At 47.2% G+C, this 22,145-nt stretch overlaps 1 pseudogene; it reads right to left on the bottom strand.

Moving 5' to 3' along the window:
- Nucleotides 1-3,429: 3,429 nt before the first annotated feature.
- LOC110300780 (small ribosomal subunit protein eS1 pseudogene) lies at nucleotides 3,430-4,147 on the bottom strand (annotated as a pseudogene).
- Between the last annotated feature and the right edge of the window lie 17,998 nt (nucleotides 4,148-22,145).

The following is a 22,145-nucleotide window of genomic DNA, read 5'->3' on the forward strand; positions in this document are numbered from 1 at the left end:
AGCCTAGAGGCCAGGGAGGACAGATCTGCCGTGCTCCCCCTCGGACAGGGATTTCACACCCAGGAAAATCATTTCCTGGTAAGGAGATTAGAAGGCACAGGCTGCTCTCAGGAACAGGATGGGGCCGGGTAAGGCAGGAGAGGAACAGCGGGAGAGGTCAGGGGCAGGTGGGGGCTCTCGGGAGGAAGTGTCACTGTCAATCAGGGCGCTGACCCATCTAATCCAGCCTCCCGGCTCTCTTGATCCCAGGGACAGATGCCGGGTAAAAAGGTGCAAACACCGAGGGCCTGGTCCTCCCTGCAGGCCTGCAATACGGGCTTCTCAGCAGAGAACCTGCTTAATCTTGCCAAGAGCTAAGTTGTCCAAAGGCTTGTTCCATGGCTCTCCTGTGCTTCCGCTGGGCCCCGTGTATGAACTGTGGGCCGTGACACTAGGGATGGTATATTTCCTTCAGCCAAGTAAAGTTGTGCTTTTTGTTGGGGGCTGAGATGGGGATAGAGGCAAACACCAGAGGGCTTTTTCCTGACCCTCAATGGGGAGGTCTCTCCCAAACCTCAGTCTAGCTGCTAGACCCATTCATTTATTCAATAAGCATTTACTGGAACTCGGGAATGGGTTATTCTGTATTTAGTTAGGGTTTCTATTGCTGTGAAAAGCACCATGGCCAGCAGTAACTTGGGGAGGAAAGGAGTCACTTCACTTGCTAACCTTTAAGTCCATCACTGAGAGAAACCAGAGCAGGAACCTGGAGCAGAGGCCATGGAAGAGTACTACTTACTGGCTTGATCGCCATGACTTCCTCAGCGTGATTCCTTATAGTGTCCAGGACTACCATACCAAGAATGGCTCTGCCCACAGGAAGCTGGGCCCTCCCACAACAATCATCAATCAAAAAAGAAAAAAATAAGCCAATCTACTGGGAGTGCTTTACTTTATCAACTGAGGGTCTGTCCTCCAAAGTGACTCTAGCGTGTGTCAAGCTGACATAAAATCAGATAAAATCAGTTTGTAAAGTGTGTGCTGTCCATGTAAGCATGAGGACTTGATTTCAATACCCCTGCCCCTCTGGTCACATAAAATGCAAGGTGTGGGGCTGGAGAGATGGCTCAGCGGTTAAGAGTGTTTAGAACTTTTTCAGATTGCCCAAGTTCAGTTCCCAGCTCCATGTCAGGTGATTCACCTGTAACTCCAACTCAAGGGGATTCACTGTCCTATTCTGCCCTCTGTGGGCACTGCACACATATGGTGTGTGCACACGCACATGCGTAGACACACACACATACACGGTGGAGGGGGAGACTGCAATAAAAACAAAAGCCAACAAAACAACAAAACTAACAGATGTGGTCGCTCCCTTCCAATCCCAGGTCTGGGGAGTTGGAGACAGGAGGATGCAGAAGGTTCTCTGGCCAGCCAGATGAACTCAATTGGTCAGCTCCATGGTAAGTGAGAGAACTTGGCTCATATAACAAGGTGGAAAGCAACTGAAGAAGACACCCAAGATTGATCTCCAACCTCTGCACATTGTTGCACTTGTGCTAACCCAAATAAACATTACACATACACACATGCATACACATAACAACAACAACAACAATAATAATAATAATAATAATAATAACAATAAATGAACAAATGCTTACTGATGCAAGGTGAGCCAGGTTCAGATGAGTTTACAGTCTTAAGAAATGAAGTAGATAGCTGGCTCCAATGACACTACCATCCTTCCATGTGTCCGTCTGTCCATCCATTATAGATCAGCGTTCCCAAGCTTATCAGCCACTAATTTAGAGAGAAACGCTATTGTGTTTTCCCACATCCTTCCCTGGACTTTTAGGACAATGAACATACAATAGCAAATTTATATCTCTTCCGTGAGGGTCTTTTCAATAAACTCTGTGAAAATAACTAATACTCACAGCAAGAACTGCTCAGGACTCTGGAGATGCCAAAGATGATGATGATGGTGATGATGATAATGGAGGAGGAAGAGGGGCATGAGGAGAAGGAGGAGGAGGAAGAGGAAGAAGAGGAGGAAGAAGAGGAGGAAGAGGAAGAAAGTAGCCCACAGGTCTTGAGCACTGAGGTCTCCTTCCCTAAGGGGGACATCTGCAGTACAGATAGTCCCTGTAATAATCAGTGTTGTCACCTTAACAGGATCTAGATTATCTGGGAAATGGATCTCTGTGCTTGTCTATGAGGGAGTTTCCAGGCTGGCTCAACTGAATGTAGGAGGCGACCATCCCATGGGCTGGGGTCCTGACAATAATAAAGAGAAATCGAGCTGAGCCAGCATGCATCTCTGCTTCCTGACTGTGGATGTGATGTGAGCAGTTGGCTTTGTACTCCTGCCACCATTACTTTTCACAGTGGCAAACAGTCGTTTGACCTGGGTGGAAAACTAAACCTTATCATACGCTGCTCTTGCCACAGCATTGAGAAAAGTAGCCAGTACAGTCGGCAGCCTACAGTGGCATGAGTTAAGAAAAGTAGCCAGTACAGTCGGCAACCTACAGTGGCGTGAGTTATGATTTTCTGCCTTACATTGGTGCCAAAGTCAAGCACATTCTGTAAGAAGCAGAGTTTGAAGTTTGATTTTGCTGGGCTAACATTGTGCTCTCTGATCTTGTGGTACTGGGCTAAAGTAGGAAACCAAAGTTCCATCGGAGCCATGAAGCCATGCTAGGTTGCTGGGCCGTGAGGTTCAATGGGGTGGCTATGTCCATGTTTCCTACTTAAGATGTTTTCAATTGTGACTCCATGGGGAGCTGAGGAACATCAATATAGTTAGGGATAAAATGAGGGCTCTCCAACCCGTGATGACTAATGTGATGGCCATGGGCACAGGGCTTTTGGATGTGACTTAAATGCCCACAGAGAGGTCCAGCTGTTAAATCATTACCCAACTTATAGTAATAATTTTGTGATGGTGAAGAAATTACCATTTCCATATATTCAGTAGAAACCCTACCTTGAATCCCGATGTTTTCCTAGAATAGCTATATATGTGACTGACTCAAAAACTTAGTGTTATGAGATTTGCATGTGTGTGCATACATTCATGTGTGAGGATGCACATGTATGGTGCACATGTATGGGTGTCATTTGGTTACTGTCTGCCTTCCCTTTCTTAGAATCTGCCCAAGTAGGTTAGGCTGGCTGCCTAGACACTCCAAAGATGTGCTTGTATCTGCCTCCACAGCACAGGGTCTTACAGTACATGCCACCGTGCCTAGATTCTTCATGTGTTCTCTGGGGACTGAATTCAGGAACTCATACTTGCAAAAGTGAGCACTTTGCCAATAGCTATCTCCCTTGCCCTGAAACTATGAGGGTGTTTGTTTGTTTGTTGTCTTTATTTGTTTTGTTTTCCTTTCTTTTTATATCACAAATAGGACTTTTTATTTGTCACTATTAAAAACGTGGATTTTAAACCGATTCTTGAACTGGTGGTTCACAGCCATCAGCTCCTTCAACCTTAGCACCTGCCTCATCCCCGGTTGTTTTGCCAGAACTGCTGCCTTCCCCATGGAGCTCCATAAACTTTCCCAATTCAAACTTGGATTTCTTCAGCATTTTTACTTTTCTAACAAAGACTTCATGAAGAGGATAAATGACTGGCAAGCCTTTTCTATGTCTTTCCTAATGCTGACTTTAGTCAGTTTATTAACTACTTCCTTCAAGTCATTGGTCTGCACCTCTCAGGTCATGACTTCCATCCTCTTCTTCCAGATCTGGCGGACTCGCTGGTGCTGTGCACAGGATGTCTTTCTTATCTGGTTGTTACTTTTGTGTGTGTGTGTGAAACCAACACAGAAAAGTAAGAGCAAATATCCATCAGTCATCTTGACATCAACATGAGCTTCAGTCCGTGGTCTGCCACCTTTTGACCATGAAGCACATTTTGTCCCGGATAAGATCCATGCCATGAAAGTTAGACAGTTTTTGCCCTGAACATCCTCAGTAATTAGCTTGAGTTTTTTAAAAGCAACTTCATCATTCTGTAGACTTCAAACACATGACCCTTGAGGCCATCAGATGCAATTTTGATTCCTTGAGTCCTTGTGACTAGTGTCTTTCTGATGCTCCTAATATTGAACATTGCTGGAGCTTTCACGTCATACCAGTCAAGCTCTCTTCTCACCATCTTTTGTCAGGCGCTTGTTCTTGCCAACTGCCACGGTGCCGATCAATCAGAGAGCCAAAAGGGCAGAAGTTCAACTCCCTCGGGAAATTCTTGTTTTGTTTTTCAAGACAGGGTTTCTCTGTGTAAAATCCTTGGCTGTCCTCAAACTTGCTCTGAAGACCAGGCTGTTCTTGAACTCACAGAGATCTGTCTGCCTCTGCCTCCCAAGTGTTGGGATTAAAGATGTGTGCCATCACACTCAGAGGTTTTTAGTATATATTCATTCTATTAGTTCTGCTCCTCTAGAGAACCCTGACTACCACATGGCCCAACACAAAATTGTAAGCTTATTGAAAAGAGGGGGCTAATTTTTTTGCAACTTGATTGTGGGGTTCTTGAGTATGAGAGTTATAGATGGCACCATGTTGCAAAGACAAAAGGCTGGACATAGCCCCAAGCAATATGACAACTTCTAGAAAGAGTACATTTGCTGTGGAAGCTGGATGCTGATGGTGAAATGGAACAAAGGTGGTTTTTTCCTCTTCTGTTATATTCTATCTCTATTTCCTGCAAATTTTACTCATTTACACATGTGTATTGACCTAGAATCACCTAGTAGACCAACTTCCAGGCACATGTGTAAGGGATTGTCTAAGTTAGGTTAGCCTTCGGGCAGGCCTATTGAGAATTATCTAGATTATGTTAATTGAGATAGGAAGAACCATCCAAGGTGGATGGCTCCATTTCCTGGCCAGGATTCTGGTCTGTGTAAATGGAGAAAAGAGCAGAATAGCTGCCTGCTTCCTGGCTGTGGATGTAATGTGAACAGCAGTTCTAAGCTCCTGCTGCCCTGCCTTCCCTGCCTGATGGACTGTACCCTTGAGGGGGTGTCTGCAGGTATAGAAAGCAGAGATCTATGAAGAGGTGAGAATAAAAGCTTGGTTCAAATTGACTTTGTCAACCTGGACCAAACTTTGGAGAGTCTAATGCTAAGCGGTTTATTGTCAGTATATTTAAAAAAAAAGATTTGGGGGTAGTAAAACCCAGTGCACAAAGACACACAATTACATCAAAACTCAACTCAGGGCACATGCCATTTCTTCCAAGAAGATGGGTTCTGGAGATAGGCTACCTGTGTTAGCCTAAGGGCCTAAGGAAGAAACTGGCCTGATCTTGATCGTACAGCTAGTGTAGAGATCATTTGAACTATTAGCCACTTCTGCTCCTGGTTGTGTGAGCTGGGTCGGGGGGAGAGCCTCTGGCTATACAGATAATACAATGGTCATTTAGACTATTAGGTATTACAGGTTCTGGTTGATAAGATCTGGCCCAACAGATAACAGATCCAGGCTATTGATAACTTACAATCTCCAGCTTTCTGGATGGAAGAACAATTTTTACATCTTTTCCACTGAAAAAACCATCTTGAGTGCTTAACATTCCTGATTTCCCTGGTGATCTGTTGCCTCAAGGATCTTATGCTGTCAACACCCGGATAAACCCCTTTTCCCTTAAGTTGGTTTTGTCACCAGAATCTTGTCATAGCCACAAGAGAGGGAATTAAAACATGACCATGGTTCATGCAGCCATCAGTCCATACAAGCTGACTCCCCTGTCCCCAAGGTGCTCACAGCAGAGGAGGACTTCCAAGCAGTGGCAGCTCAAACAACCAGAATCATGCTGATGAGACTTGAATATCCTATGAGGGGGTCTCCAACCCGTAAGGAGTTAGAGCACTCTCTAGAAGAGGTGGCAAGTGATGTGCCTCATAAAAAACAACTGGGGCATGAAGTCTATCCCAGTCAGAGAAGAAAGGCTGGCCAAAGAAAAGCAAGGAACATCTCTGTTCCTTGAAAAAGTGAGAATGAGAACTTGGTTCAGATTCATTTTGTCAACCTGGACCAAACTTTGGGGAGTCTGATGCCAGGCAGTTTATTATCAGTGTATTTAAACATGACACAAATTAGGGGGGAAAAGTCTCCTGATGTGATAAAACCTAGTGCACAAGCATGCCAGTCCACATAGCAATAATGAGCTCAGAATAGTGGTTAACTAACACAAAGTACTGTGGCAGAAACATGATGCCTGCCATGCTTCTGAGCCTGAAGATGACCCTCAACTGGCTGAACAGATTAAGGTTTGGGGCTTGAGCAGGCTCCTTGTCTGGCCAGGAAAATGTGGAGAGGAAGAAGACTTGGTCTGTGTTGAGTGGGCATTGGGTGCCAGCAAGGATGAAGTGAGGTAACTCAGAGAATAGACACTTGGGCCCTGGCAGGGCTTTGTGACAGTTGTCCTACGCAGGAGAGAAGGCAGCCAGAGGCTGTTCAAGCTCCAAGGCAGAGACAGCTTTGGTGTGGCACTGACACCTGAGAAGGCCTCCTTCCTCTCTCTGTTCTGCTAAACACTCTGACGGAAGACAGGGCCTCAGCCTCCATGGGATTCAGTTTACCCATCTGTATACTAAAGATATGTATCCATTTTCACCGCATCCTGAAACACATATTCCTCAAAGTAGGAATCCACCCCCTCCCCCAATAGCTGTAGGTCAGCTAGATGAAAGACTGCAATACCTAGCATTCCCTGCAACATAATGTGACCACAAAACTAACAGCTGGCTAATGGGAAATGCCCTGTGACAGCTTTGGAACATAACTCAGAGCTCCCTACCCCTCTCCTTCATGCCTTGATTTTTGCAACAGGCCAAATTGTGTGGGTGGTCTAGTTAGACTTCTATTCCTGTGACAAACACCTCCCAAATAGTCACATGGGAGAAGACAGAGTTTGTTTGTTTTTCTTACACTTCTAAGTTCGAGTCCATCAAAGGACTATAGGGGAGTCAAGGTAGAGACTCAAAAACTAGTCAGACCGTATTCACAGTCAAGAGCAGAGAGAATAAATACAATCTTATTTGCTTGGTCTCCTTGAGTGTTCGATATTCTTCTACAGTTTTGGGACCCCTAACTAGGGAGTGATGTCTCCCACAGTCGGTTGTTGTTCTAATATCAATTAACTTAATTAAGACATCGCCCTTGCCAAATGTAGGCATCCCTTCTATTAAGATTATTTCCCATGTGAGTCTAGGTTACATCAAAAGTAGTTGAGGATTAAAACTAACCATTGTGTGTGTGTGTGTGTGATGATCTTAAAGCCCATCTGTTTAAAGTCCATCTGGTTTTGAAGTGTCCTCATGGATAGAGGTCATATTTGGTACAGCAAAGAACTGGATGAAACTGGAGCCTTTGGAGATTGTGAGGCAGAGCTGCCAAGACAACCCTGGATTGTCTTTGTGACTTTTAAATTGATAAGACACCATGGCCAAGGCACCTTATAAAAGAAACTTGGGGGTTCCCAGTTCTAGAGAGTTTAGTCCGTGGCCATCATGACAGGAAGCATGTCAGCAGCCAGGCAGGCATGGTGCTGCAGCAGAAGCTAAGAACTTATATCTCACGCATAGGCATAAGGCAAAGACAGAGCTAACTGCGAATGGTGTAGATTTTTGAAACCTCAAAACTCACCTCAAGTGACACACCTCTTCCAATAAGGCCACACCCAATACTTCTCCAATAGTTCCGCCATTGTGAAAAAAAATATTCAGATATATGAGCCTATGGGGTCCATTCTCTCACCCATCCCTGGACTTTTACATGAAAAAGAATTCCAGTTCTTTCTTGCTTGTTGTACAGTGTTGTTTAAGCCTATTGTTACTTGTAGTCAAAATGTAGTTATCTGACCAGCAGCTATTCGGTTTACAGTTAAATCACCAGCATTGGACAGTAGGAGGCAGGCAGAGCCCAGTTTGTATATAAGCAATTTGAAAACTTAGTGATTACGTCTCCCACAATTGGCCCTCATTCCTAAAAAAAAAATCCAAATGGGCAGAATGCAGGTGTGTGGGCACCTGTGTGTTTATACACATTTAGACTGAATGCTATGTTCATGTGTGCATGTGTACATACTAACACACATGCATTCTGTAAATATGTGTGTCAATGTTTGAGTGTGTATGTGCTCTCAAGAGAGAAATTGACAGCATATGTTCAGAACTACACTGAGAAACTGTGTTCCTATCCAGGGTAGATGCACAGGTGCATGGTCAAACTTCCTGACCCTGGGGCTCCCAAGCAATCCAATATAGACAGTCTCAGAATGTCTGTCCTCTCCTGTCATGCACATTTTACTTGTCCCAGCCCTCCCTGGCCCTTCCCAGCTCATACTAAGTCTGTGTTCTCTGACCACCAGCCTCAGGCCACGTGTCTGCTTAGTAGAGTGTCTTAACAGTGACAGTGATTAGCATGTGTGGAGGTCATGTTTATACTTCAATTGTCAACGGTGGTCATTATTTATTTGAAGTGAGGCCCTTCTCATTTGCTGGGCACCGTTCCTATGAGTAAGTCCATGTTGAAGACTTAATAATTTTCATATGGTAGGGATTGGGAATGAGGAGAAGTGAAACTCCTTGTGGTGGCCAGGAGGAGGGTGGTCCCATGAGGCCTACAGGCACCACATCTCAGGCAGCAAAGTGGGCTAGCAGACATGAAAAGGATGGCCAAGGAGCACTTGGCTACTCAGCTCCTTGGCCCAGACAAATGACCTCCCAGGATACCAGGAGAATTTGCAGATGTGAGCCCAGACTCTAGGGATTTTGGAGATTGGATACATATCCAACTATGTCATTCCCTGAGCAGGAAACAGTACACTTTTAGCCACTACAGCACTACATGCTGGTAAGAGGCAGCATGGTATTGGGGAAAGAGAGTGGGGTTTGGAATTAAAAGGATCTAGGACAGGGCCATTAAGATGGCTTAGCATGTAAAGGTGCTTGCCACCAAGCCTGATGACCTGAGTTCAATCCCCAGGACCCACAGATGGAAGGAAAGAAGCAACATCTGCAAGTTGTCCTCTGACCTGCAAATGCCACGGTACAAGTGTAACCAAGCACACTTCAGACACACACACACACACACACACACACACACACACACACACACACCACAGAAGCTGGGAGAGCATTTCTGTGGTGTAAGCATCTGACTTGGTTTTCCTCCTCTGTAAAATAAGGCATGTACCCTAGGCTGGACCTCTGGTGAGCAAGGAAGACAACTTTTCAAGATAGTCAAAGAAAAGACTTTGTTTCCTCCTTTCTCTTGAAGCCAGAGGTCTCTGCTGAAAGCTGGAGGAGAATTTGGAAGGAGAGTTAAGGAGATGGCTCATAAGTGTCCATCACACAAGCAAGAGACTTAAATTGGAGCCACGGTGCCCATGTAAAAAGTCAGGCATGAGTCTGTAACATCAGCCCTGGGGGACAGAGGCAGGAGGACCCCTGGACTTCATTGACCAGATAGTCTTACCAAATCTGTAAGCTCCAGGTTCAGTAAGACCCTGTTTCAATATAAGTGGGAAGGTAGAGAATGTAGGGGAAGGTAGCTGATGTCGGGGCTCAGGAGATGTACCACTGGGTAAGAATGGTTGCTTTGAAAGCAAGAGGACCCGAATTTCAACTCCAGCACCTAGGTAAAAGCCAAACACAGCCACATGTGCTGTTACTGATGGGAACAGACTGGCTGATCTTGAGAACTCTCTGGCCAATAAGCCTAGAGGATTGGTGAGCTTCAGCCTCAGTGAGATAGTCTGTCTCAAAAGTAGTGCAGAGAATTATAGAGGAAGACACACAACACATCACCCTGGCTTCCAACAGCACGTATACAAGTATGTGCACACACACACATGCATACACTCATATACTCATATATACACACTCACCTGCAGTCATACATACCACATACACAGACACACACATACACATGCCACACACGCATACACATACCATACACTTGCACACTTTCAAATGCTTTCAGGCACACCCACACAAGCATTCACACATGCTCTTACATACATACTCACAAACACACACTCTCTCACATCCTCTCACATGCACACACATACACACCTACATGCTTACACACACATACTCACATATGCTTGCACACACGCACCAACAGAATTTGGAAGAAGCTGAGTCTGCCGAGAGCAGATCATAAGTTCATCTCTTCCTTTCTCTGGGTACCTAGGAGATTCCAAGGTCAGAGGAGGCAGTTCACAGAGAGAAGTCAATTTTGAACTAGTGTTTGCCAAAGACTCTCTTGTCAGCGCTGCCAGGCTCACTGACTTTGCCTACCTGGACCATCCCCAGGCTCCACTGGGCTTGTGGGGGAAGTTAGGAAGCTCAGGGGAAGTGAAAACAGGTCACTGGACTTTGAATTGGTTAAGTAATTGTATTTAAAGAGAAATGATTGCTGGCCCATTTCAGCCTGGTGGAAGTCTCCCACAGAGTGGTCAGAGGAGCTGCTCCTGGGGCCTTATAATCAGTGCGTTCAGGGAAGACTCAGAAAGTGTGCTGATGGACTAGATAACAGAAGGAACAGCTAAGCAGGGAGCAGGGCTTTGTAGATTGGGCATGTAGCTCTGTTGGTAGAGAGCTTGGCTAGCAGCCATGAAGACCTGGGTGCCACCTGCAGCGCTGCATAGGAAGATTCAGTCGTACTCATCCCAGATCCTATCACTTGGGAGGCAGAGGCAGGAAGATCAGAAGTTCCTGATAAGCAGTATCAAAAACTGTCTTAATTAGGGCTCCCATTGCTATGAAGAGACACCACAACCAAGGCAACTCTTATAAAGGAAAACATTTAATTAGGGCTGGCTTACAGGTTCTTAGGTTCAGTCCATTATCATCAAGGCAAGACGATGGCAGCATCCAGGCAGACATGGTGCTGGAGAAGGAGCTGAGAGTTCTGCATCTTAATCCAAGGCATCCAGGAGAAGAGACTGTTCTGCAAGCAGCTAGGAGGAGGGTCTCAAAGCCCATCCCCACAGTGACACACTTCCTCCAACAGTGCCATCCCTATGGGCCAAGCATATTCAAACCACCACAAAACCAAGCAAAAATAAATAGATAAATAAACAAGCAAACTCTCTAAAAGAAAACACCATTATAATAAACTTTTTTAAAATTTTACTTTTGGAGCCAGAGAGACAGCCCAAAGAGCCTTTGCTGTTCTTACAGAGCATCTATGTTTGGTTCCCAGCACAGCGACCAGCTCACAACCACTTAAAACTCCAGCTTCAGGGGATCTGATTCCCTCCTCTGGCCTTCACAGGCACCAGATTACACATGTGCACTTTGGTGGTTTGAATATGCTTAGTCCAGGGTGTGGCACTCTTAGGGGGTATGGTCTTGTTGGAGGAGGTGTATTACTGTGGGGGTGGGCTTTGAGACCCTCAACCTAGCTACCCTAGTACAGTTTTCTTCTGGCTGCCTTCTGTTTGTTTGTTTGTTTGTTTGTTTTTCGAGACAGGGTTTCTCTGTGTAGCCTGGCTGTCCTGGAACTCACTCTGTAGACCAGGCTGGCCTCAAACTCAGAGATCCTCCTGCCTCTGCCTCCCGAGTGCTGGGATTAAAGGTGTACTCCATCACTGCCCACTCACTGCCTTCTGATCAAGATGTAGAACTCTCAGCTCCTCTAGTTCCATGCCTGCCTGGATGCTCCCATGCTTCCTGCCATGTGTGCTAATTAATAGACTGAACCTCAGAACCTGTAAGCCAGCCCCAATTAAACATTGTCCTTTATAAGAATTGCCTTGGTCATGGTGTCTCTTCAGAGAAATGGGAACCCTAATTAAGACATGCATATTCCACACAACACACACAAACCTACACACACACACTAATAATAGTAATAAAGTAAATCTTTTTTTAAAACTATTTGTCTAATCCTCGCCTAAAACCCAGGAGAAAGAACATGGGCCTTAGATGGATCAAGTACCTCACCTGCAGTCACCAGTTGAGAGTTTCCGAGTGAGAATTTGAACTAAAGGTCCACAAAGCGTGCCCAGGAATTCACACCCAGCTTCTATGGTGCACCCCAAACTCTCCAGAGTCTGGAGAAATTGGCCAAACAAGTACCTTCTTGGGCTTTAAGCATCCTTTATTCATCCCCAAAGCAGAAACAGCCCACATATGTGCAGCATAGCCTCATCTGCTGACACAGAGGGAATGAGACCATGGGGGGACATCCCTATAGCATCAGGAGGATGCTGGGGAAAGCCAGTCATTTAAAAACACAAGAAAGAGGTTAGTAAGCCGGATTAGTCAGTAAATCACAGAGACCTGAACTCAACACCCCAAATCCAGTAAATCCCCAGGCACAGCCTTTCCCAGCACTGGAAAGGCAAAAACAGGATAATCTCAAGGGACTAAGAAAGACACTGAGCTCTGATCTCCCCAGTCACCCATGCACGGGAAATCACACACACAATTGCAGGCAAAAATTCACAAGAAAGTGAATTAGATAATTTTAGGAGATAAGAACACAGCAAAAGTGTTTCTTAACTGCAAGGCACTGTTGAAAGCTCTGCATGTAGGTCCTAACTTAATCCTTCCAGACCCTGTAAGGGGAGGGTCAGCATTATCCTACTTCACAGAGAGCTTCAGTGTCTCTGTCACTCGGCTTGCAGAGTGTTGCTTCACTTCTAGACCTGAAGGATACCTTGCCCAGCTTTCCAAAGAAGCAAAGAGGGCTAGTTATCGATGTGTGTCAGCTACGTTTCTCACTGCTATGACAATGAAGTATCTCGTGAGGGTGGTGAGATGGCTTAGAGGGTAAAGGCACCTCCCGCCAAGGCTGACAGCCTGAGTTCCATCTCCAGGACCCACATGGTGGCAGGCGACAGCTGACTCTAGTGAGTTCTTCTCTGACTGTGGCGTGCATGAGTGTATACTGTTAACTTATAATAAACACTATTAAATTTTTTCTCTTAGTCAAACATAAGCAGTGTACAGAGGGTTTCACTGTGGCTTGAAGTTTAGAGATACGGCCCATCATGGTGGAAAAATCAGGAAAACAGAGCGTCAACAGGACTGGTCACATGGAACCCAGTCAGAAAGCCATGGGAGATGAACGCTGGTGTGGAACTCAGCTTGCTTGCTTTTCCTTTTTGTGCAGGTTAGGACCCCACATCATGAAGTGACGCTCCCTGCAGTTAGGGAGTGCTTCTCCAAACCCCAATCCAGTTGACAATGAAGATTAACCACTGCAGGAGATCACAGAACGCCATCTGCATGGGTAGCAATGATAAACCTGAAGATCATGGTTGGACAGCTGGGAGTACCCAGAAGAATGAGCCATGCTTCTGTAGCAGCAAATGCATGGTGCTATGGTCCTTGGGGTGACAGAGGTTACCACTGAAGCTTGAGAGAAAAGAGGGGGCAGATCTGGTAGGATGTGATGGCTAGTTTTATGTGTCAACTTGACACAAGCTGGAGTCAAGTTTGGGAAGAGGGAACCTCAATTGAGAAAATGCCACACCAGGTTGGCTTGGAAGGGCCCACTTACTTTATGAAGTACCACCCCACCCCCACCCCCACCCCCATTCTGCTGGTTCAGAATACTGTAAAAAAAAAAGCCATGGGGAGCAAGCCAGTAAGTGGAGCCCCTCTGTGGCCTATGAGTCAGTTTCTGCATCCTGGTTCCTGCCCTAAGTTCCTGCCTTGACTAACCTGGATGATGGACAACAACTTGTAAGATTTTCGAGATTAACCCTTTTTGCTTCCCACTTGCTTTTGGCAGTGGTGTTTTATCTTAGCATTAGAAACCCTAGCCAAGACAGAGGTTTTTCTCAAGGGGGCACCACCAGAGTGAATAGGGCCAGAAGCCAGGAGAACTGGCACAGCTCAAGGGTTTATGTCCTGGTTACCGCCCCAGTGTAGGCAGCAATGATGGCGGGAGTAGAGACAGGTGCCGCTGTGGCATAACTTGGGAGTTCCTCTGCAATCCAGTGAGTCACGGGGTCTCACAGCTGTCCTGCACTACTCGAGGAAACTCCTCCATCCATGGAAATGAGAGCTGGGTTATCATTTTGGAAATTCACCTTCCATTAGGATGTGACAGTGCCTTGTACTGTCGAACAAGACATTTCAGTTTCCTGTTTGTCAAGAAGGAAAGAAGAGCACTTGGCAGGCTTTCTTAAAAAGAGTTAATTTTTTAAATTACGTGTGTGTGTGTGTGTGTGTGTGTGTACATTGTCTATGTGCATGCATGTAAAGGCCAGAGGACTACTTTCAGGAATCAATTCTATCTAGCCTGTGGGACCCTGGGATCAAACTCATGTTGTCAGACCTGTGCACAGGCTTGTGTGAGGGTTTGTGCAGGAAGCATTCTTACCTACTGAGCCATCTTGTGTACCACTCCCCCTCCCCACACCCTCACCCCCCATCCCCACCTCCACCTCCACCCCCGTGGCTTCTTTAGCTCCAGTGTCAACAGACATGAAGAGACTTTAAATCCATGTCTCCTATATGGAGGGTGAAAGCTCTAAAGACATACTGATAATTCTCCGTCCAGGCTGGGCCTGGAACTTGCTTTGTGGAGTGCTTGTCCAGTATGCCTGGGGCTTGGGATTTGACACTTGGCCTTGTATAAATCAAGCCTCAAATCCCAGAATTAGGAGGTGAAGACAGGAGAATCATAAGTTCAAGGTCATTCGCAGATACAAAGAGAATCTGAGGCTTAGGTACATAAGACCCTGTCTCTAAATTAAATAATTAAAAAGTTAAAAAAAAAAGAAAGAAAAACAATTGACTAATTCCTAGCTTTTGGAAATTCACCATAGAGCTGTCACCACCAGGGCAGCCAGGGATGGCTACCAAGGACCTCACTGTACTGTTTTTGCAACTGTGTGTGAGCCTGTAATTATTTCGAAAGAAAAAAAGAAAAAAAAAAGAAAAAGAAAAAACAAACATGCTCTGGAATCACACGGAGCCAGCTCAAACATCACATCTGACACAAAAACAAGCTTTCATCATGGGAGCAGCTGTTTCTCATTTCACAACTTTAAAAAAAAAAAAAGCTCGCTTGTAGGGCTGGGGCTGTAGTTCAACTGACAGTGCTTGCCGCGCATGCAGAAAGCCCTGGTTCGATTCCCAGCATGGCATAAACCAGATGTGGTGAGGGCACACCTGTATGCCAGCACCGAGGTTCCAGATCATCTTTGACAAGCTCAAAGCCAGTCAGGGCTATATGAGCCCCTGTCGCAAATTAAAGAAGAAGCCACTGGGAGGGATCGGTGAGTGAAGGCTCTTGTCACCAACTCTGGCAGTCTGGATTTGAGCCCCAGGACCTATGTGACGGAAGGAGAGAACTGACGAATGGATGCCTGTGATTGGCAGATGCCTGCCATGTGGGTTCTGTGATGACACACACACACACACATCCACTCACCTACCCTCTTCCACAAACACATAAATGGAAAAAAAAAAGTACATAAAAGATTGTGTAAATCCATAATCTATTATGCTACCTATTTGTTTTCATGGTGTGATATTGCTATGGCCTCTTCCAGGGTCCTGAATGCCTTCTGTTTACTCCAAAATATTAAACATTTCCTATGTGATTTACAGCCTGGCAAAGGCTGGGAGCTCTGGTGGGTGAACAAGGTTGCAGGGAGGCTGGACTCTAAGAAGAGTTGGGGCTGCCAAAGTTAGAAGCTGTAGCTTGGGACAGACTTTTCTGGATAAGTTTCATTTGCATTTTTATTACATTTTAATTGTGTGTGTGTGTGTGTGTGTGTGTGTGTGTGTGTGTGGCCATAGCTTGCCTTGTCTGTTCTCTTCCTTGCCTTGTGGACCCTGAGGATCTAACTCAGGTAATCAGATACATTATCAAACTCCATTACCTGCTCAGTCACCTCCATGCCCCCTGGATGCTTTTCTGAACAGTGGAGACTCCTGGCCTAAAGCTAGGGCTCTGCCAAGACAGCATGCCATTCCTGAGCTAAGGAGCTCACCTCCTATCTTCTTCTCCCTCTCAGTATCATAGAAGACAGAACCCAGGTCATGCCTACCTGCAGACAACTATCTCTCTTAAACATCTCTCTGACACCTCTACACCATCCACTAGACTGCCAGAAAGGTGCTACAAGCTGAGCCTTCTGGAGAAGCAGGGCCACATGGTGCTAATATCTTCAGTGCCATCTCTGCAGACCCATGTCTGGTCCTCTGGTGAGCTCATGGATAGCCATGGGTCCTGGCCAGTACTCTTGCAGAGCTGGCCTATGTGTTCAGTGGGCAGCAGGAACATGTCTGTCTGATGAATCCCAGGGCTTCACCCAAGCCTTGGGTCTGAATGGAAACATTATCACAATTTAATTACCTTTCACAAACAGCAGCCTGGGAAACCCCACTCCTTGGCCAGAATGCCAACCTCAAAGGGAGCCAGGGGTGAGCGGAAGCTGTGCTCCCCCAGGGGTGAGGGGACAGCCTGGGGGATCTGTACACCCTTTAATGAAGCTTCCTAGTGACCCCCAGGACCCTCGGCACTCATGGGGCCCATGAAGGTTCTCCCCCCGCCATGCAACACGAACTCTAGAGCCCGGCAGGCACATGGGGTTTTGTTTGGAATGTCCTGAGGGGTTTCCTCTTTCTTTCTTTCTTTCTTTCTTTCTTTCTTTCTTTCTTTCTTTCTTTCTTTCCCCCCCCTTTCTGTCTTCCCCCCCTTCTTCGTGTGTGTGTGTGTGTGTGTGTGTGTGTGTGTGTGTGTGTGTGTTTTAATAAAACGGGTGATAAAGAGTCCTGCCAGGAACCATTGTCTTCCCAAGTCTAAAGTGTTCGAAATTAATTTATCCGCCTAGGATGGTGTATAAATTTCTCATTACGAGTGTCAGTGATGAACAAGAAACCATTCCAAGAAATGTCTCGGGCCCTTGCCAAGCCCCGGGCCCTGGGTCCCTCGCAGAGCCAGTGCCCGCGACAATGGGCTTCACACAGTCAGGAGTGTTAACTATGCATGCTTTCGCGTTGCCCGGGCTCAGCCAAATGTCCTGTGAGAACGACACGTCCACACCCGGTTTTATTATTCTACACAGATGCTGGCTCGTTGTGTGTCTCCAGCTTTCAGAGCACAATGCGGGGTGTTGCGGGGGGAAGTTGTGGTTGTGGTGGGTTTGTGCTGTTTACTATACTCTTCTCTCTCACTCCTACTTTGGGTGACCACACCCACTTCCATGCCACAAAAGGTTGACTTGAGGGGACAATCCTGGGAGAGCCCTGGAAGAGTGTGCTCGGGTGGGGGAGGAGTTACACGAATCAGTGAATTGAGTCTCTTTGAGGTGTGTGCTGGGCTATGGGGGTGGGAGGACAGAGAGAAAGGAGAAGGGGAGGGGGAGGTTAAGTCTTGGGATGGGAGGATGACATCTGAAGATCTCCTCTCTGAACCCAACTCTCAGCTACAGGGGCAGGTGGCAGGTAGAGGATGCAGGCCATGCTTCTGCTGTCTCTAAGTCCCAGCCCCTGGCTCCACCTATGTGGTTGTCCCCAGGAGCCTAGACATTGGAGAAAGGAGCCTCCTGGGACTTCTTGCCATGTGTCTACCTCCAATGCCTACACACAACCTGCAACCTAACACCGGAGAAACTGAATGGGTGGCAAGCTGGGATGGGCCAACAGGCTGGTCTTTCCTCCTTCCCCAACAGTTGGTGGCAGTCTCTCAGTCCACAAAGCGCGCCACCCAGTGGCTCCAGCGTGAGGCTCTGCACCTTTCTGCCTGCTCGGGTCAGCTCTGTCTTTGCCCTAAGCATCATGCCTGAAGCCCAGAACAGGTCTCTTGCCTAACACACAAGGTCTCCAGGAGCTCTGTTAGTGTCCACAAATCCTGGCCAATCAGTAGAGGGTACTTTTATCAAAGCCACTGAAATGTGGATAAATCTGAGACCCTGAGGGGAAGGCAAGAAAGCTAGGCAAGGAGCCAGGGAACCCCATTTGAGTCTTACCTTTGTCAGCATTCTTGTGTCACCCAGACCCATTGTGAATACAAAGTTATGAGTCCGGGGTCCCTCGCAACCCCAAGTGGTGGGCTTTAGGATGAGACTGGTGTCCATAGGCACTGACAGCAGGATCCTTAGTTCAGGGAGGCTGGGGTGACTCCAAGGGGCTGGATATCAAGGCCAGCCACCAGAAGGAGCCTATGTGTAATTCAGCATGCAACATTTCTAAGCCCTGAAAGAGCACATAGAGGCCGCTTCCTCAGGGGTCTTAGCCAAAGGGCTGGGCATGCTCAGACCAACAGGCCACTTTGCAGAAGCACCAAGCTTGGCAGGCAAGCGCATTGCCTGGTCTCTATGCCTGGCCATTGAGGGCAGGGCCTCTGCAGTGTGGCTGATTGGGATGCCTGGCAAGTCACCGGCCCCGGGCGGTGGGCCAGCCTGCAGCCCTGCGGAGGTGGCCTCATTAAAGGACTCATGGTCCAGTGGGCAGGGCATCAGACTGGACATCTGGAGGTTTGGGGCCGGGTCCAGCTTGCTGCTGCTTTGCTGGGTGACCTTAAGCAGCTTACTCGGCCTCTCAGTGCTCCACCTGCTGCCTGCCTTCTCCCTGTCTGGCAAGGCTTCCTGGAGGGGAAGTTACTGGAGCAGTTCAGGGAAGCCTGGATGCTGCAGGGCCTCACTCTCAGTCATTCCTGTCGAGCCAGGGGTGGGCGGGGTCATCAGCAGCCTTCCTGCTGAAAGTATCTTAAGAGCTTCCCAGACACCATTGCCTAGGTCTGCAACAAAGTGACTTAAGGACCCTTAAATGTGACTGTGGCCTCATCTAGTAGGGAAGGCTGTGAGGATATATCCATGAAATTCTTTTACTCCAGAGGGGGAATTGATCCAGGATCCAGCATCATTAAGGTGCTGGGCTGGAGATCTAAACATCTGACCTCCAGAATCTTCTATTTCTCTGCAAGGCTGTCCCCTCCAGCCTCCTTCTCCAGACCAAGTGAATTTGGGTGTCTATGTAGAACTCTGCCAATCCCTACAATGAGGAATGGGGGAGACAGTGGATAAAAGCACTTGCTGTGTGTAAGCATGAACCCTGGAGTTTTGGTTCCTAGCACCCATGTAGAACCTGGGTTTGGCTACATGTGCTTGTAACCCCTGTACTGGAGTTGGGGGCGATGAGGTAGGAGGTTGGCCAGTGCTTGCTGATAGCCAGACTTGTCAAAACTTAAATGAAACAAAAATTAAAACAAGCAAGCAAACAAACAAACAAACAACCCTGTGAGTTCCAGGTTTACCGGAGAACCTTGTATCAAGTGAATAACGAGAATGCTGGGCAATGGACATGGGCGTGTGTGTGTGAGTGTGTGCGCGCGTGTGCATGCGTGTGCACGCGTGTCACACACACACACACACACACACTTAAAGCCCTACGATGGTGGTATCTTTGGTGACTTTCTCTCTTAGAACGAATCAGGCACCTCCTCTGGTACCTGGACTCCTCTCTGCAGCCCGCGCAGAGAGCCTTCAGTTTACCGCACACTGAAGTTTACATACCAACAGCTAATCTTAAGAATGCCTGTGTTTACACGGAATCCCAGGCATGCCTATGTTGAGCCTGCTGCCTGCAAGGCCTCCCCACCTTGTCTTCAGGGTGGATTGATCACTCTTTGTACCTGTAGCTATGCATCCTTCCTGCATGGTTCCTACTGTGAACTGTTCCCAGGGACATAGCCTGGCTCCTTCCTCTTGGCCCTGAAGCATCCTCCTATGAGAGCACCACAGATCATGCCTACATGATCCAGCATAGGTGGATTCCGGGACAGACCCAGTAGATACTCTGTAGACGAGCACTGAGAAAATGCCCAAGAGGTCAAGAGCAGCACTCTGGCCCCTCTGGTTTCTGTAATCCCCTTGAACTAGGTCCATCAATTCTCCCAGGCTTCTCCTACTGCCCTGAGGCTTTCTGTGATGGTTAATACTGTCCACTTGATGGGATCTAGAAACATCCACAAGACAAGACCCTAAACCTGTCTGCAATCAAGTTTCTAGGTTAAGGTGGAAGACTCACCCTACTGAAGGCAGCCATCCCTTGGTTGAGAGCCCTAAACTGCATAAAAGGAGAAAGCAAGCCAAACCCCAGCATCCATCTCACTTCACTGCCTGGCTGTGGGTGCCGTGTGAGCAGCTGCCTCGAGCCCCTGTGGCCGTGCTTTCCCACCATTACAGGCTATTTCCTCAAACGGAACCAGAGCAAAGCCCTCCACTCTTCTGTTGCTTTTAAAAGGCATTTTTGTCACAGTGATGAGAAAAGAAGCTAATGCAACATCACACCCTGGTATTGCAAGTCTAGTCTGGGCCCATCAACCTTAAGATCCTGTCTCTTATGTGTGTGATTCAGATACTTGTTCATTTGTGTGCACATACACATGGAGGCCAGAGGTCAAAGCCAAGTGTCTTCTTAGCTGCTCTTCACTCTGTCTGCCTATCTATCTATCTATCTATCTATCTATCTATCTATCTATCTAGTCTACCTATCTATTTTGAGGCAAAGTCTCTCTCACTGAGCCTGGAGCTCACTGACTGGTTGAGGCTGGCTGGCCAGCAGGCTACAGGATATGGAGTTCTCTTCTCCTCCAGTGCTAGGATTATAGACATGTGCTATCATTCCTCACGCCTAGCTGGAATCTGAACTCAGGTTCTCACGCTTTCATGGCAAGATGGTTATGGACTAAGCCATCTCTCCAGTGCTCGCTCCTCTTCTCTACTGAGTACCAAGACAATAGCAATCACGATTACAACTGTAATATTTCCTGCTTCCTGTAACCTTACATTTTTTTTTAGGATCACAATACATTTATTTCTGCAAACAACCTTATGGCTCACACATAGCTAAGGAAACCAAGGCTCAGAGAGATTAAGTGGCTTGCCTGGGGTCACACAACTGGTAGAAGTGGAGCTGGGAGCCAAGTCCAGAGCTGTAAAGCACGAAGCTCAAGCTCCCACCCCCAACAACATCTGCTCTCTCCTCCGAAGCCTGCCAAGGCCGCTCGCAGGCATGGCATCGGCACAGTTGCGAAAGGCCAAGAAAGGATTTCCTGGACGACTCTTTTCCCTTGGCAGTGGTATTTTAAGCAGTCTTCACAGCCTACCCTAAAGTAGGCTCAAGGGTGGGATTTCAGACACCCGGATTATGTAATGTCAACCACTCACAGACGTACCTATAGCCAAACGCCCACAGTGGACGTGCCCAGTTAATCTTTTCCATACTTCACTGTGGCTAAATGCCCACTCTGGACATGCCCAGTTAATCTTTCCCCTACTTCACCATGGCTCAGTTGAACAAGACACATTTTATATTGATGCGTATGATGGCTAATCTTGACCGTAAACGGAAGTGGTTCTGGAATAAACTAAGGGACAAGGGTGGGTCTTTGGGGGACACTTTCAGGAAGAATTAGCTGAGGGGAGAAGACCCTCCCAAGAGTAGGTGGCACTTCTGGGCAGCATCCCAGATAGAGAGAAGCTCAAAGGATGCTTGCCTGCCGTTACTTCTTGCTGGTGTGTGTGTCCATGCAGTCATCATCACGGCTGCTGTAGCTGCCTGCACTGATGTTAGATCTCAGCCTCTCTGTCTTCCAGTGTAAATGGAACACCAGTGGATCTCTGGAAAGCCTCCAGGCCTTCAGCATCACATCAGGACTGCTGAGGCTTGGAGCTTGGTGGACTCTTAGCTACCAGGGTCTCAGCTTCTCCAGTATGCAGATGGCCATGGAGGACTGACCAGCTCTTTGTAATAGATATTGATCCTGCCACTTCTATTCCTCCAGAGCACTCTGACCCACACAATGTGAAAGGCGGCTTATAAGGAAGAATGTTTTATTTGGCTTGCTCTTTCAGAGGCTTTAGCTCATGGTAATTTGATCCTGTTGTTTTGGGCCTGTGGCAAAACCCATGGTGGGAATCTTGGTCATGGTGGGAACACATGGCGAAGCAAGCTCACCTCATGGAGTTGGGAAGCTAAAGGACAAAAGAGACCCAACACCTTCTGCAAGGTCCTTCCTCGTAAAAGTCCCACAATCTTCCAGTCATGCTACAGACTGGGACTGAAACCCGGCGCCAAGCTAGAGCAATTTACCTTTTCAAAGGTCTTGGGGACAAGGACCAGAAATAAAGAGTTGAGTGACTAGAGAGACAGCTCAGTGGTTAAGAG

This window comes from Mus caroli, unplaced genomic scaffold, assembly GCF_978045245.1.
Source record: "Mus caroli unplaced genomic scaffold, Mus_caroli_1 scaffold_1, whole genome shotgun sequence".
Taxonomy (NCBI): Eukaryota; Metazoa; Chordata; class Mammalia; order Rodentia; family Muridae; genus Mus; species Mus caroli.